The following is a 13,692-nucleotide window of genomic DNA, read 5'->3' as shown; positions in this document are numbered from 1 at the left end:
ATTTTCTTTTATCTAAGAGTTTCCCCATCAGTAGCTGCTTTGACCATATTGTGTGTGATACTTTCATGCTAAGTTTGCATCTTTATACATAACATTCTACTTGTTAAAGTAATTTGCCATGAGAAGAAACTATTTACACTAAGATGACTGGAACAAAGTTCTGCTGACACACTAGTTGTTTCCTAGCTTTTTCTTTGTGCCTTCTGGCTTTTATTTTTTATATGAGGAAATGGTAGCATGCGTAAATGCCATTTTCTATGCATGTAAGGGACTCATTACAAACAGAGGTATCTATGTATTGTGAAAACTGAACATTGCAAATAACTACACTAGAGTTTGAAAAGTGTATATAAAACTTGGAGGCAACAAAAATACTGAAGACGGGCACCCATGAATTTTTAGGAACCAGGCAATGATCATTTATATACTAATATATCAAAACCAATTCAAAAAGTCAATAAATGTTTTGCTGGGTAACTGTTATCATTGTGTTTTTAGGAATTGTCATACAACCCTTGGCATTTCTGCAGTGATGGCTCTTCCAGTCTTATATGAAACGAGTGGAAAGACCATATCAACCAAAACATTGCTTGCTATTATCTTGTTTAAAATAAAAAAGGCAACTAAAAGGTCCTTGAATTTCCCTACTAATCTTAACAGATGGTAGGTAGTAGCCTGTTGATTTGCAATGTGTCCCCTGTTGGACAATGTTTTTGGCTTCTTAAACAGAAATAAATCACCATGAGTTAAAAACAGTGTGATTTCCCTAGAGAACAAAGCACTTGGCGTTGGGATTGCTGTGACACGTAATCAAACCTTTTACCTATGTAATAAATAAATAGTTGTTGGCCAAAGGTTTCCTGAAAGGCTGCAACTATTGTAAACAGACTGTTTAAGACCATTACAAAAACATTAAACACAAGCTTAAAGGGACAGTCAACTCCAAAAATGTTATTGTTTAAAAATATAGATAATCCCTTTATTAACCATTCCCCAGTTTTGTACAGTCAACATGGTTATATTAATATACTTTTAACCTCTGTGATTACCTTGTATCTAAGCTTCTTTTGACAGCCCCCTGATCACATGACATTTTATTTATTATCTATTGACTTGTATTTTAGCCAATTAGTGCAGTGTCAGCCACAATTCCACGGGAGAGAGCACAATGTTATCTATATGGCCCACATGAATTAGCCGTCTCTTGTGAAAAGCTAATTAAAAGTATGCGAAACCACCACAGACAGCCTCTTATCACATGCTTTTTTTCAGTATTTAGCATTCACCTTCTCTGCAATTCAATTGCATATAACCGTGTTCTCCACAGAAAATTTTGCCAGCCGGGTGGCATTTTAAAGTAGCCAGGTGGGGGCAGTGTAATATTTTTTAATAAGTATATACTTTTCAACTATCCAAAGCACAAATTAATTGTATAATTTAACATAAATGTATTTAATGATAATTTGTGCAATAAAAATTAAACATTTTTAATACTGACTAATTTTAGTTTTATAATGATTACATTTTTTAGCCAGGTGGTTTGTAATGTGTGTTTTTTTAATATATATATATTACAATAGTTCCTTCTTGTTGGCATATTTTATTAGATAGGCAATGCCAGTATTTTTTTTGCTGCTTGAAGTTAGGACCAGGATCTATGGGTGCGACTTCTTGGTCAATGTGTTAGGAATGTAGAGTACTGTAGCAGTGTCTTGGCACTGGGCATGGTTGGGTGGGTCTTGTCTGTGCAGGCATTCTGGTCAGCAAACATCAGCGAGGCAGCCTGGAACACTTATTCAGAGCAAAACTTCCAGGCCATGTTCTCAGGATATCTGAACTAGAGTGCAAGTGAAATATTCTGCTGATCAATAACCATGTTAAAGAATCCTAAAAATCTGGTCTGTTAGCCTAGAGCAATGTCCTCAGGGCACACTATCAATAAAAGCCATTTTATTCCAGGTTGAGGGATGCCAGAGGTTTTCAGCGTGTAAAGGTAAAAACGGTGGCCTCTGCATAGGGAGGGTTAGAGACCGGCCTCCTTCATAAACCAGCTTCAAAATAAAACTGTGGCTTTTAAAAATGCTTTGTTGTTTTTTCTGTGGTTAATTGTAATAAGCTAATACTTGTCTATGCACTGTTTATTATATGTTTTCTCTTGTTAAGTGTATCCAGTCCACGGATCATCCATTACTTGTGGGATATTCTCCTTCCCAACAGGAAGTTGCAAGAGGATCACCCACAGCAGAGCTGCTATATAGCTCCTCCCCTCACTGCCATATCCAGTCATTCTCTTGCAACTCTCAACTAAGATGGAGGTCGTAAGAGGACTGTGGTGTTTTATACTTAGTTTATTTCTTCAATCAAAAGTTTGTTATTTTTAAATGGTACTGTTGGTGTACTGTTTATCTCAGGCAGTATTTAGAAGAAGAATCTGCCTGCGTTTTCTATGATCTTAGCAGAAGTAACTAAGATCCTTTGCTGTTCTCACATATTCTGAGGAGTGAGGTAACTTCAGAGGGGGAATAGCGTGCAGGTTTTCCTGTAATAAGGTATGTGCAGTTAAAATATTTTTCTAGGGAATGGAATTTGCTAGAAAATGCTGCTGATACCGAAGTAATGTAAGTAAAGCCTTAAATTCAGTGATAGCGACTGGTATCAGGCTTATTAATAGAGATACATACTCTTATAAAAGTGTATTTTAAAACGTTTGCTGGCATGTTTAATCGTTTTTTACATATGTTTGGTGATAAAACTTATTGGGGCCTAGTTTTTTCCACATGGCTGGCTTGAATTTTGCCTAGAAACAGTTCCCTGAGGCTTCCCACTGTTGTGCAAAAAAACGCCAAAATAGGCCCCTCCCACTCATATTACAGCAAAAATTACAGACACAGACATCCAGCTTCTTCCTGCATGATCCAGAACTTCTCTGAAGGGCTCAAAAGGCTTCAAAAGTCGTATTGAGGGAGGTAAAAAGCCACAGTAGAGCTGTGGCAGTTGTGACTGTTTAAAAAACGTTTTTGTCATTTGTTATTCCGTTTTTGGTATTAAGGGGTTAATCATCCATTTGCAAGTGGGTGCAATGCTCTGCTAACTTATTACATACACTGTAAAAATTTCGTTAGTGTAACTGCATTTTTTCACTGTTATTTCAAAATTTGGGAAAATTTGTGTTTCTTAAAGGTGCAGTAACGTTTTTTATATTGCTTGTAAACTTGTTTTAAAGTGTTTTCCAAGCTTGCTAGTCTCATTGCTAGTCTGTTTAAACATGTCTGACACAGAGGAACCTACTTGTTCATTATGTTTGAAAGCCATGGTGGAGCCCCATAGGAGAATGTGTACTAAATGTATTGATTTCACCTTAAACAGTTAAGATCAGTCTTTATCTATAAAAGAATTATCACCAGAGGGTTCTGTCGAGGGGGAAGTTATGCCGACTAACTCTCCCCACGTGTCAGACCCTTTGCCTCCCGCTCAGGGGACGCACGCTAATATGGCGCCAATTACATCAGGGACGCCCATAGCGATTACCTTGCAGGACATGGCTGCAATCATGAATAATACCCTGTCAGAGGTATTATCTAGATTGCCTGAATTAAGAGGCAAGCGCGATAGCTCTGGGGTTAGGAGAGATACAGAGCGCGCAAATGCTGTTAGAGCCATGTCTGATACTGCGTCACAGTATGCAGAACATGAGGACGGAGAGCTTCAGTCTGTGGGTGACATCTCTGACTCGGGGAAACCTGATTCAGAGATTTCTAATTTTAAATTTAAGCTTGAGAACCTCCGTGTATTGCTTGGGGAGGTATTAGCTGCTCTGAATGACTGTAACATAGTTGCAATTCCAGAGAAATTGTGTAGGCTGGATAGATACTAGGTGAGCGAGACCTGCAAAAAATTATACACTTACAATCCGGAGGGAGCAAGGAGTTGTCAAGCTGAGAAACCAAAGACCTCTGCGTACGCCAAGTACTTAAGTGCAGAGATACCAACGGTGAACGGACATAAGATATACTTGCGCAAGTATTTTCTCCTTTTTTTCTGTGAACAGCTGTCAGAAGCCGGTGATGTCAGAGGCGCATTTGAAGTGGAAGAGCGCGAGGACTCCCGGCCTGACAATAACACAAACAACACCGCCGGAGGAGGAAGCAGGTAAGAGCCAGCTCAGAAATAGCTGACCTGCTGAATAATCATTGCCTTTTAAAGAAATAATATCAAGTGGAACTCTAACATGTAAACCTGTATGAGGGGGATTTTAAAAAAGTTTTAAACCCAGCCATTACAGAGCATTTTTTTAACCCAGCCTATGATTAAGTTTGGATTTGCTATTATTTTTTGGACAGGTGCCTATGAGAAAGACTGATTAATACATTGAAGATTTCTACAGAGAGAACTTTAATATTCACATTGTTTACATAAACATTGAGAAGGAATATTTGGATACAATAGGAACCGGTTCCGAAAGTGGCCTAAATTATAGTTATATCGTCTGGTGACATCCCTATTTTTATTCATTATTATTATTTTTTGTTTATTTGTACACTATTTTTGTCACACATTATATGTATTTAGCACAAGATTGTGTATCTCTTGTTTCTATATATTGCAGGAGAAGGTTTTGATTCGCTGCTATTAGATAATTTGTAAACACCCAATCATATTTTGTTTCTATATACCACAGGAGAAGATTTCTGATCACTGTTATTAGATAACATATAAACACTGTTATATAATTTGTTTCTATATACGGCAAGAGAAGGTATTTGATTTGTTGCCATTCCACCTATAGTCACAATAGAAATAGTTTAATAGGGATTTGAGTACGCATGTATGTATGAATGAGTTTTGTTTTAAACAGATTTTAATTGTCTGACTTTTAACTGTTTGATCATATTGGTGGAGAATAAAGTATATGTCTATTTTATATAAAAATCTGGTCCAGTCTATCTTAATGGTCATAGTGATTAAGTGAAAGATACACCGATTTAACATTGCTATCATATAGTTTATTTTTGGAACGACATACCTGAAGGCTACCTCCAAAGTTATAAACCCTATTTGAACATAGATATTTAAAGGGATATCTGGTGACCATTTTATAACCATATTAACCCAAGCTATTAGCGCCATCTACCCTTTTTAATCTGGATAGATACTATGCGGTGCCGGTGTGTACTGACGTTTTTCCCCACCTCCTATATTTAGAAAAATGTTTCCAATAGACGCCACTACACGGGACTTATGGCAGACGGTCCCTAAGGTGGAGGGAGCAGTTTCTACTTTAGCAAAGCGTACCACTATCCCGGTTGAGGACAGTTGTGCTTTTTCAGATCCAATGGATAAAAAATTGGAGGGTTACCTTAAGAAAATGTTTATTCAACAAGGTTTTATTTTACAGCCCCTTGCATGCATTGCGCCTGTCACTGCTGCTGCGGCATTCTGGTTTGAGGCCCTGACAGCTCCATTGAATGAAATTATTGACAAGCTTAGAACGCTTAAGCTAGCTAACTCATTTGTTTCTGATGCCATTGTTCATTTGACTAAACTAACGGCTAAGAATTCCGGATTCGCCATCCAGGCGCGTAGGGCGCTATGGCTTAAATCCTGGTCAGCTGACGTGACTGCAAAGTCTAAATTACTCAACATTCCTTTCAAGGGGCAGACCTTACTCGGGCCTGGCTTGAAGGAAATTATTGCTGACATTACTGGAGGCAAGGGTCATACCCTTCCTCAGGACAGGGCCAAATCAAAGGCCAAACAGTCTAATTTTCGTGCCTTTCGAAATTTCAAGGCAGGAGCAGCATCAACTTCTTCCGCTTCAAAACAAGAGGGAACTGTTGCTCATTCCAGACAGGCCTGGAAACCTAACCAGTCCTGGAACAAGGACAAGCAGGCCAGAAAGCCTGCTGCTGTCCCCAAGACAGCATGAAGGAACGGCCCCCTATCCGGAAACGGATCTAGTGGGGGCAGACTTTCTCTCTTCGCCCAGGCGTGGGCAAGAGATGTTCAGGATCCCTGGGCGTTGGAGATCATATTTCAGGGATATCTTCTGGACTTCAAAGCTTCTCCTCCACAAGGGAGATTTCATCTTTCAAGGTTATCAGCAAACCAGATAAAGAAAGAGGCATTCCTAAGCTGTGTGCAAGACCTCCTAGTAATGGAAGTGATCCATCCAGTTCCGCGGACGGAACAAGGACAGGGATTTTATTCAAATCTGTTTGTGGTTCCCAAGAAAGAGGGAACCTTCAGACCAATCTTGGATCTAAAGATCTTAAACAAATTCCTAAGAGTTCCATCATTCAAAATGGAAACTATTCGGACCATCCTACCCATGATCCAAGAGGGTCAGTACATGACCACAGTGGACTTAAAGGATGCCTTCCTTCACATACCGATTCACAAAGATCATCATCGGTTCCTAAGGTTTGCCTTTCTAGACAGGCATTACCAATTTGTAGCTCTTCCCTTCTGGTTGGCCACTGCCCTGAGAATTTTTACAAAGGTTCTGGGCTCACTTCTGGCGGTTCTAAGACCGCGAGGCATAGCGGTGGCTCCCTATCTAGACGACATCCTGATACAGGCGTCAAGCTTTCAAATTGCCAAGTCTCATACAGAGATAGTTCTGGCATTTCTGAGGTCGCATGAGTGGAAAGTGAACGTGGAAAAGCGTTCTCTATCACCACTCACAAGAGTCTCCTTCCTAGGGACTCTTATAGATTCTGTAGAGATGAAAATTTACCTGACGGAGTCCAGGTTATCAAAACTTCTAAATGCTTGCCGTGTCCTTCATTCCATTCCACGCCCGTCAGTGGCTCAGTGCATGGAAGTAATCAGCTTAACGGTAGCGGCAATGGACATAGTGCCATTTGCGCGCCTGCATCTCAGACCGCTGCAATTATGCATGCTAAGTCAGTGGAATGGGGATTACTCAGATTTGTCCCCTCTACTAAATCTGGATCAAGAGACCAGAGATTCTCTTCTCTGGTGGCTTTCTCGGGTCCATCTGTCCAAGGGTATGACCTTTCGCAGGCCAGATTGGACGATTGTAACAACAGATGCCAGCCTTCTAGGTTGGGGCGCAGTCTGGAACTCCCTGAAGGCTCAGGGATCGTGGACTCAGGAGGAGAAACTCCTCCCAATAAATATTCTGGAGTTAAGAGCAAAATTCAAGGCTCTTCTAGTTTGGCCTCAGTTAGCAACACTGAGGTTCATCAGATTTCAGTCGGACAACATCACGACTGTGGCTTACATCAACCATCAAGGGGGAACCAGGAGTTCCCTAGCGATGTTAGAAGTCTCAAAGATAATTTGATGGGCAGAGTCTCACTCTTGCCACCTGTCAGCGATCCACATCTCAGGCGTAGAGAACTGGGAGGCGGATTTTCTAAGTCGTCAGATTTTTCATCCGGGGGAGTGGGAACTCCATCCGGAGGTGTTTGCTCAACTGGTCCATCGTTGGGGCAAACCAGAACTGGATCTCATGGCGTCTCGCCAGAACGCCAAGCTTCCTTGTTACGGATCCAGGTCCAGGTACCCGGGAGCAACGCTGATAGATGCTCTAGCAGCTCCTTGGTTCTTCAACCTGGCCTATGTGTTTCCACCGTTTCCTCTGCTCCCTTGACTGATTGCCAAAATCAAACAGGAGAGAGCATCGGTGATTCTGATAGCGCCTGCGTGGCCATGCAGGACCTGGTATGCAGACCTAGTGGACATGTCATCTCTTCCACCATGGACTCTGCCTCTGAGGCAGGACCTTCTAATACAAGGTCCTTTCAATCATCCAAATCTAATTTCTCTGAGACTGACTGCATGGAGATTGAATGCTTGATTCTATCAAGGCGTGGCTTCTCAGAGTCAGTCATTGATACCTTAATACAGGCTCGGAAGCCTGTCACCATGAAAATCTAACATAAGATATGGCGTAAATATCTTTATTGGTGTGAATCCAAGAGTTACTCATGGAGTAAGGTTAGGATTACTAGGATATTGTCCTTTCTCCAAGAGGGTTTGGACAAAGGCTTATCAGCTAGTTCTTTAAAAGGACAGATCTCTGCTCTATCTATTCTTTTGCACAAGCGTCTGGCAGAAGTTCCAGACGTCCAGGCATTTTGTCAGGCTTTGGTTAGGATTAAGCCTGTGTTTAAAACTGTTGCTCCCCCGTGGAGCTTAAACTTGGTTCTTAAAGTTCTTCAGGGAGTTCCGTTTGAACCCCTTCATTCCATTGATATTAAACTTTTGTCTTGGAAAGTTCTGTTTTTGATGGCTATTTCCTCGGCTCGAAGAGTCTCTGAGTTATCTGCCTTACATTGTGATTCTCCTTATCTGATCTTTCATTCAGATAAAGTTGTTCTGCGTACCAAACCTGGGTTTTTACCTAAGGTGGTTTCTAACAGGAATATCAATCAAGAGATTGTTGTTCCATCATTGTGTCTTAATCCTTCTTCAAAGAAGGAACGTCTTTTGCATAATCTGGACGTAGTCCGTGCCTTGAAGTTTTACTTACAGGCTACTAAAGATTTTCGTCAAACATCTGCCCTGTTTGTCGTTTACTCTGGACAGAGGAGAGGTCAAAAAGCTTCGGCAACCTCTCTCTCCTTTTGGCTTCGGAGCATAATACGCTTAGCCTATGAGACTGCTGGACAGCAGCCCCCTGAAAGGATTACAGCTCATTCTACTAGAGCTGTGGCTTCCACCTGGGCCTTTAAAAATGAGGCCTCTGTTGAACAGATTTGCAAGGCTGCGACCTGGTCTTCGCTTCACACCTTTTCAAAATTTTACAAATTTGATACTTTTGCTTCTTCGGAGGCTGTTTTTGGGAGAAAGGTTCTACAGGCAGTGGTTCCTTCCGTTTAAGTTCCTGCCTTGTCCCTCCCATCATCCGTGTACTTTAGCTTTGGTATTGGTATCCCACAAGTAATGGATGATCCGTGGACTGGATACACTTAACAAGAGAAAACATAATTTATGCTTACCTGATAAATTTATTTCTCTTGTAGTGTATCCAGTCCACGGCCCGCCCTGTCCTTTTAAGGCAGGTCTAAATTTTAATTAAACTACAGTCACCACTGCACCCTATGGTTTCTCCTTTCTCGTCTTGTTTCGGTTGAATGACTGGATATGGCAGTGAGGGGAGGAGCTATATAGCAGCTCTGCTGTGGGTGATCCTCTTGCAACTTCCTGTTGGGAAGGAGAATATCCCACAAGTAATGGATGATCCGTGGACTGGATACACTACAAGAGAAATAAATTTATCAGGTAAGCATAAATTTTGTTTTTTACCTGGTTCTTTATAGGGACATGAAACCCAAATTCTTTCAGAGCATACCATTTTAAACAACTTTCTAATGTACTTCTATTATCAAATTGTATTTGTTTTCTTTGTATCTTTTGTTGAAAAGCAAGGATGAACGCTTGGGAGCGTGAATGTGTCTGGAGCACTATATGGCAGCAGTAAAAAAAATAAAAATGATATTCATTTGAAAGAGCATTAGATGGCAGCGCTATTTCCTGTCATATAGTGCTCCAGACACCTATCTAGGTGTCTCTTCAACAAATAATACAATGGGAACAAAGTAAATTTGATAATAGAAGTAAATTGGAAACTTTTTTTTAAAATTGTATGTTCTGTTTGCATCACAAAATAAAATGTTTGCGTTTCATATCCCTTTAAATGAATCTGAAATCTAGGAGTATCCCAGTATGGGAGTGCAGTGTTTCAAAATCCATACATAGGGTGGGCCACTATGTGGAGTGAATTATCGTTTTAATGTTTAATGTGGTTTGTATCATTTCTATTCGGCTAAATCCTTCCCTTGTTTGGAGCAGATTGGTTTCCTTATAAGGATGCTGGCTCACTCACACTTGCTGCTTTTATTGGCAGATTTTGACAAGATGTTGAAACTCCACAACAGTAAGACATGTGCCCTTTACATCTCTCCCCCCCCCCCCCCTCCTGTCTGATATACCAGTACAGTGTGTTAGCGAGGGAGGGGGAATATTCAATACTTTTGTTAAAGCCAATTTTGTTAAAGGCTGAATCGTAGATACCTAAGATGATGCCAGTAAACTTTTTTTTTTTTATTAAAGGTATGGTAACTTAGAACAGATACATATCAACAGTAATTAGTAAAGCCTTACACTAGTCTGCTGTATGTACTGCAAACTGACGTGTCTGATGTCAGTGTTTGCAACAGCATTTCAAAGCTCTGAACATGATTCTGCTAACTTAGTAAGTGTTGCAACCAACAAGGGAACCTACCCCACCCATCCAAGGGTGTCAAACATTCCTGCCCCCATTTTTAGCCAATACAATCACTGTACCGTTTTTAACTAATTAGGCTTGCTGATTAGGAAATTCTGAAGAACACTGCTGCTTTTTAATTTAAGTTGCCATTGGTTGCCGTGCTGTTACTGATGGTGCACATGCACCATACATCAGCCTTTGCTTGCAGCCGATACATAAGGAACTCAATTGCGACCATGGCCTTGCACAGCTTAAAGCAGGAAGTTTAGCACAGGAAACAGATGTCTGTGCTGATAATTAGCATGTAAATTAGTCTTTGGAAACCCTTCCGTCTTTGCTGTAGTTTCCACTTCTGGAATATAGAGAAGAGAGAATTCATTTTTTCGTCTGTTTTTTTCAATGAAGGATCTGTCACTATAAAACATCAGCACACAGTACAGGGTAAGTCAGCACTATGATGCTATCTGTTGTGTAGAAAATGTCCCTCTTCTGTAAATACAGTGTATGATCTGTGTTCTTTACCGTCCTGACAGGGAGATTCTTACAGAAGTAATTTTGTGTATGTGCTATGCACATACTCCCCTCTGGGCACACATCTACTGATGACACACTGTCTCTCTTTAGAATAAGTTGCTATTTCATGATTTTCCCAGGCCTTATCAAAATGTATGGAATGGACATTTGTCATGTGAATGTTAGCTGTGTACTTTAGCATAATTATAGCCATCCTCTATTAAGTCATTAACTTTTTTCATATTTTTTCCAACCTTAAATTATTTTGTAAGTTTATTATGTTGTACTACAAATGTAGCCTCTAAACTTGTTCTCTTAACAAATAAAGCTAATAATAAATATCATGCAATCCAAGTGACAAGTCATTTTTATTTATGCTATAAAATGTTTTTATATATATATGACATTCCTTGATTTGGATTTGAGTATCGTCATATTTGTATTTGTGACATACATTACATATATAATGCATATTCTACTGAATACAAATGCCCATTATAAGTTAAAAATGACATCATCATATGCTTCCTGCTGCACTGAATGTCATAGTTTTCAGTCCCACTCAATGTTAGTATTTTTTAAATATATTTTACCATTCAATAAGAATGATCTATCTCTATATCGTTAGAAGGTAGGCTACCCTTGCACTAACCTAAACCAAGGTCCAAGTGTACCTACAAACAATTTAAAGGGAAAGTCAACAAAAAACATTTTTATTGTTTAAAAGAAGAGATAATCCTAATTCTCCAGCTTTGTACAGCCAACATGGTTATATAAATATAGTTTTATCTCTGTGATTACCTTGTATCTAAGCCTCTTCTGACAGCCCACTTATCCCATGGCTATTTATTTATTTATTATCTATTGACTTGTTTTTGTAGCCAATTAGTGCCATGTCATGCACAACTCCACAGGAGAGAGCCCAATGTCATCTATATGGCACATTTGAATTAGCAGTCTCTTATTAAAAGCTAATAAAAAAGTATTTGATAAGAGGCTGTCTGTAGTGGCTTAGAAACAGGCAGAAATTTAGAGGTTTAAATGTTATAAAATATATTAATATAACAACCATGTTGGTTGTGCAAAGCTAGGGAATGGGTAGTAAAAGCTGTTGTCTATCTTTTTAAACGATAACAATTTTGGAGTTGACTGCCCCTTTAACCCTTTAAAGACACAGCTTTCAGTTTGCTCAATTGTTTTATGACGGAAAAATTCCGTCATATGTCCTTAAGAGGTTAAGGTTGTGGACAAATCAAACACAACCTTATTATATGTAGTGATGTTTGGGGACCAGCTCCCCTTCGTCAAGCTAAGGTGATTGATTTGTATAGAAATCCAGCGAGTGCATTGATGTTTTAGACTAATTCACCTCTCGGCACCACTGCACATTTCTTAAGGCGTGCTATGTGCTGCTGCCCTCCAGTGGTTAAAAAGTTCACATATAACTAGCTGCACTGCTTATATTTACTTCCCGGGAAATCAGAACTTAGTGGTTTTCAAACAGTATCCCAGGGTATGTGCAGACATCCCAACCTGCAAAAACTAATTTCAGAGAGGTGGCTTCACCAGCTACTGCGCACCCCCCCCCCCCCCAAAAAAAAAAAAAAAAATGAAAAAAGGACATGACATTTTTTTTTTTTTTTTTTTTTTTTTAATTTTTTTATTGAGAGTTAGTAAACATTACAATGAGGTAATAAGATCACTATACATACAATAAATGACCTGCTACAATACATTAATTGCACAAAGACAATGACACTTGCAGGTATAAAAGAGTTGCATATGTCGCTATGGTGTGTAGAGTATATACCGTAGCTAAATGACCTAAATATTAGTGACCTATAAAATTAAACCCTCTATTTTTGTGCCTCCTATGTGTATATGAGGTCACTTTTGGACCGCCATGGTATCATAAGACAAAGCTAGGAGGAATATATAGTAATATAAGGCCGCTTTTGGACCTTCAAAACATTGGTGAACATAGTGACTATAGATACATATATATATACATGAGATGTAAGAACATGTAGCTAGTATTGTTAAGGGCATAAAAAACAAAAAAAGGATCTATCTTTCAAATGCAGTAAGAACACTCCCATGCCACCATTTTGAGCACAACTCCAGTGTCCAAACAGTACAAGGCGTAGGGGGGGATTTAAATGGCAAATGGGCAATAGGGGGTCGAAGGAAATTTATAAGGGAATATATACCAGAGTCCACTTATATATTGTGGAAACATCTGGTTGATATAAGTAAATACCATGGTATAAAGGCATCTTCTAGTTAAACACTAACAGCAGGTTATATAAGAGCAAACTTAGCCGGGTGGGAGACTTTGGGCTGCTCATAAATATACAATACCCTGGACATTACATACACAAATAAATACACAGGTGTTCTCCATTGACAGAATATACAGAGGCTAGGACAAGCATAGTGGGTGTAACTAAATTCTGGGCTCTTAGTATACATATTTAATAAAACAGACGGTCTCTCATAATAAACCAGATATAAATAAGACCTAGCACAACTGGAAATTCTACAAATCAACACACAAACTTATAAACTGTGAACCATTTGATCAAACTTATAGTTAAACAAGCCTATGTAGCTAAGAACCGAGAGTAGATATCCCTCCATGTTCAAGCAAAAATGCCAACACAAATATAGAGTAAGTCTCTAGGAGCAGGGGACTATTCTCAATGGTTGGTGTTACATGGAGCCAAAAATAATTAGGTCCCAATGCTGAGTCAAATAAAGTTGCCATATAAAGTCACCATAAGAGCCAGTTCTTGCTGTGTAGCCATCCGATCAAAGTATGACCACACCAGACCCGGCAATAGTCTGGCCTTCCATGTGAAGCGCAGCTTACCCAATACCTTGTCGCCAGTCTCTGAAGGCTCTCGTGGGAGCAGTGCGTCGGAAAGTTAAGTGATATT

General features: G+C 39.6%; 1 protein-coding gene across 2 annotated transcripts in view; it reads left to right on the top strand.

Moving 5' to 3' along the window:
• The window catches only part of LIMS1 (LIM zinc finger domain containing 1), a 254,505-nt gene that overhangs the window by 69,659 nt on the left and 171,154 nt on the right, over positions 1–13,692 (top strand). The window contains exon 1 of one of the 2 annotated variants that reach the window (XM_053707622.1): positions 10,659–10,681. The exons of the other annotated variant lie outside the window; for it this stretch is intronic. The gene's annotated coding sequence lies outside the window, so the exon portion shown is untranslated. Of the gene's footprint in view, positions 1–10,658; positions 10,682–13,692 lie in introns of those variants that run through there. 2 annotated transcript variants of the gene reach the window in all.

This window comes from Bombina bombina, chromosome 3, assembly GCF_027579735.1.
Source record: "Bombina bombina isolate aBomBom1 chromosome 3, aBomBom1.pri, whole genome shotgun sequence".
Classification (NCBI taxonomy): Eukaryota; Metazoa; Chordata; class Amphibia; order Anura; family Bombinatoridae; genus Bombina; species Bombina bombina.
The sequence above is the reverse complement of the archived record's forward strand: the minus strand, read 5'-3'. Positions and strand labels throughout refer to the sequence as shown.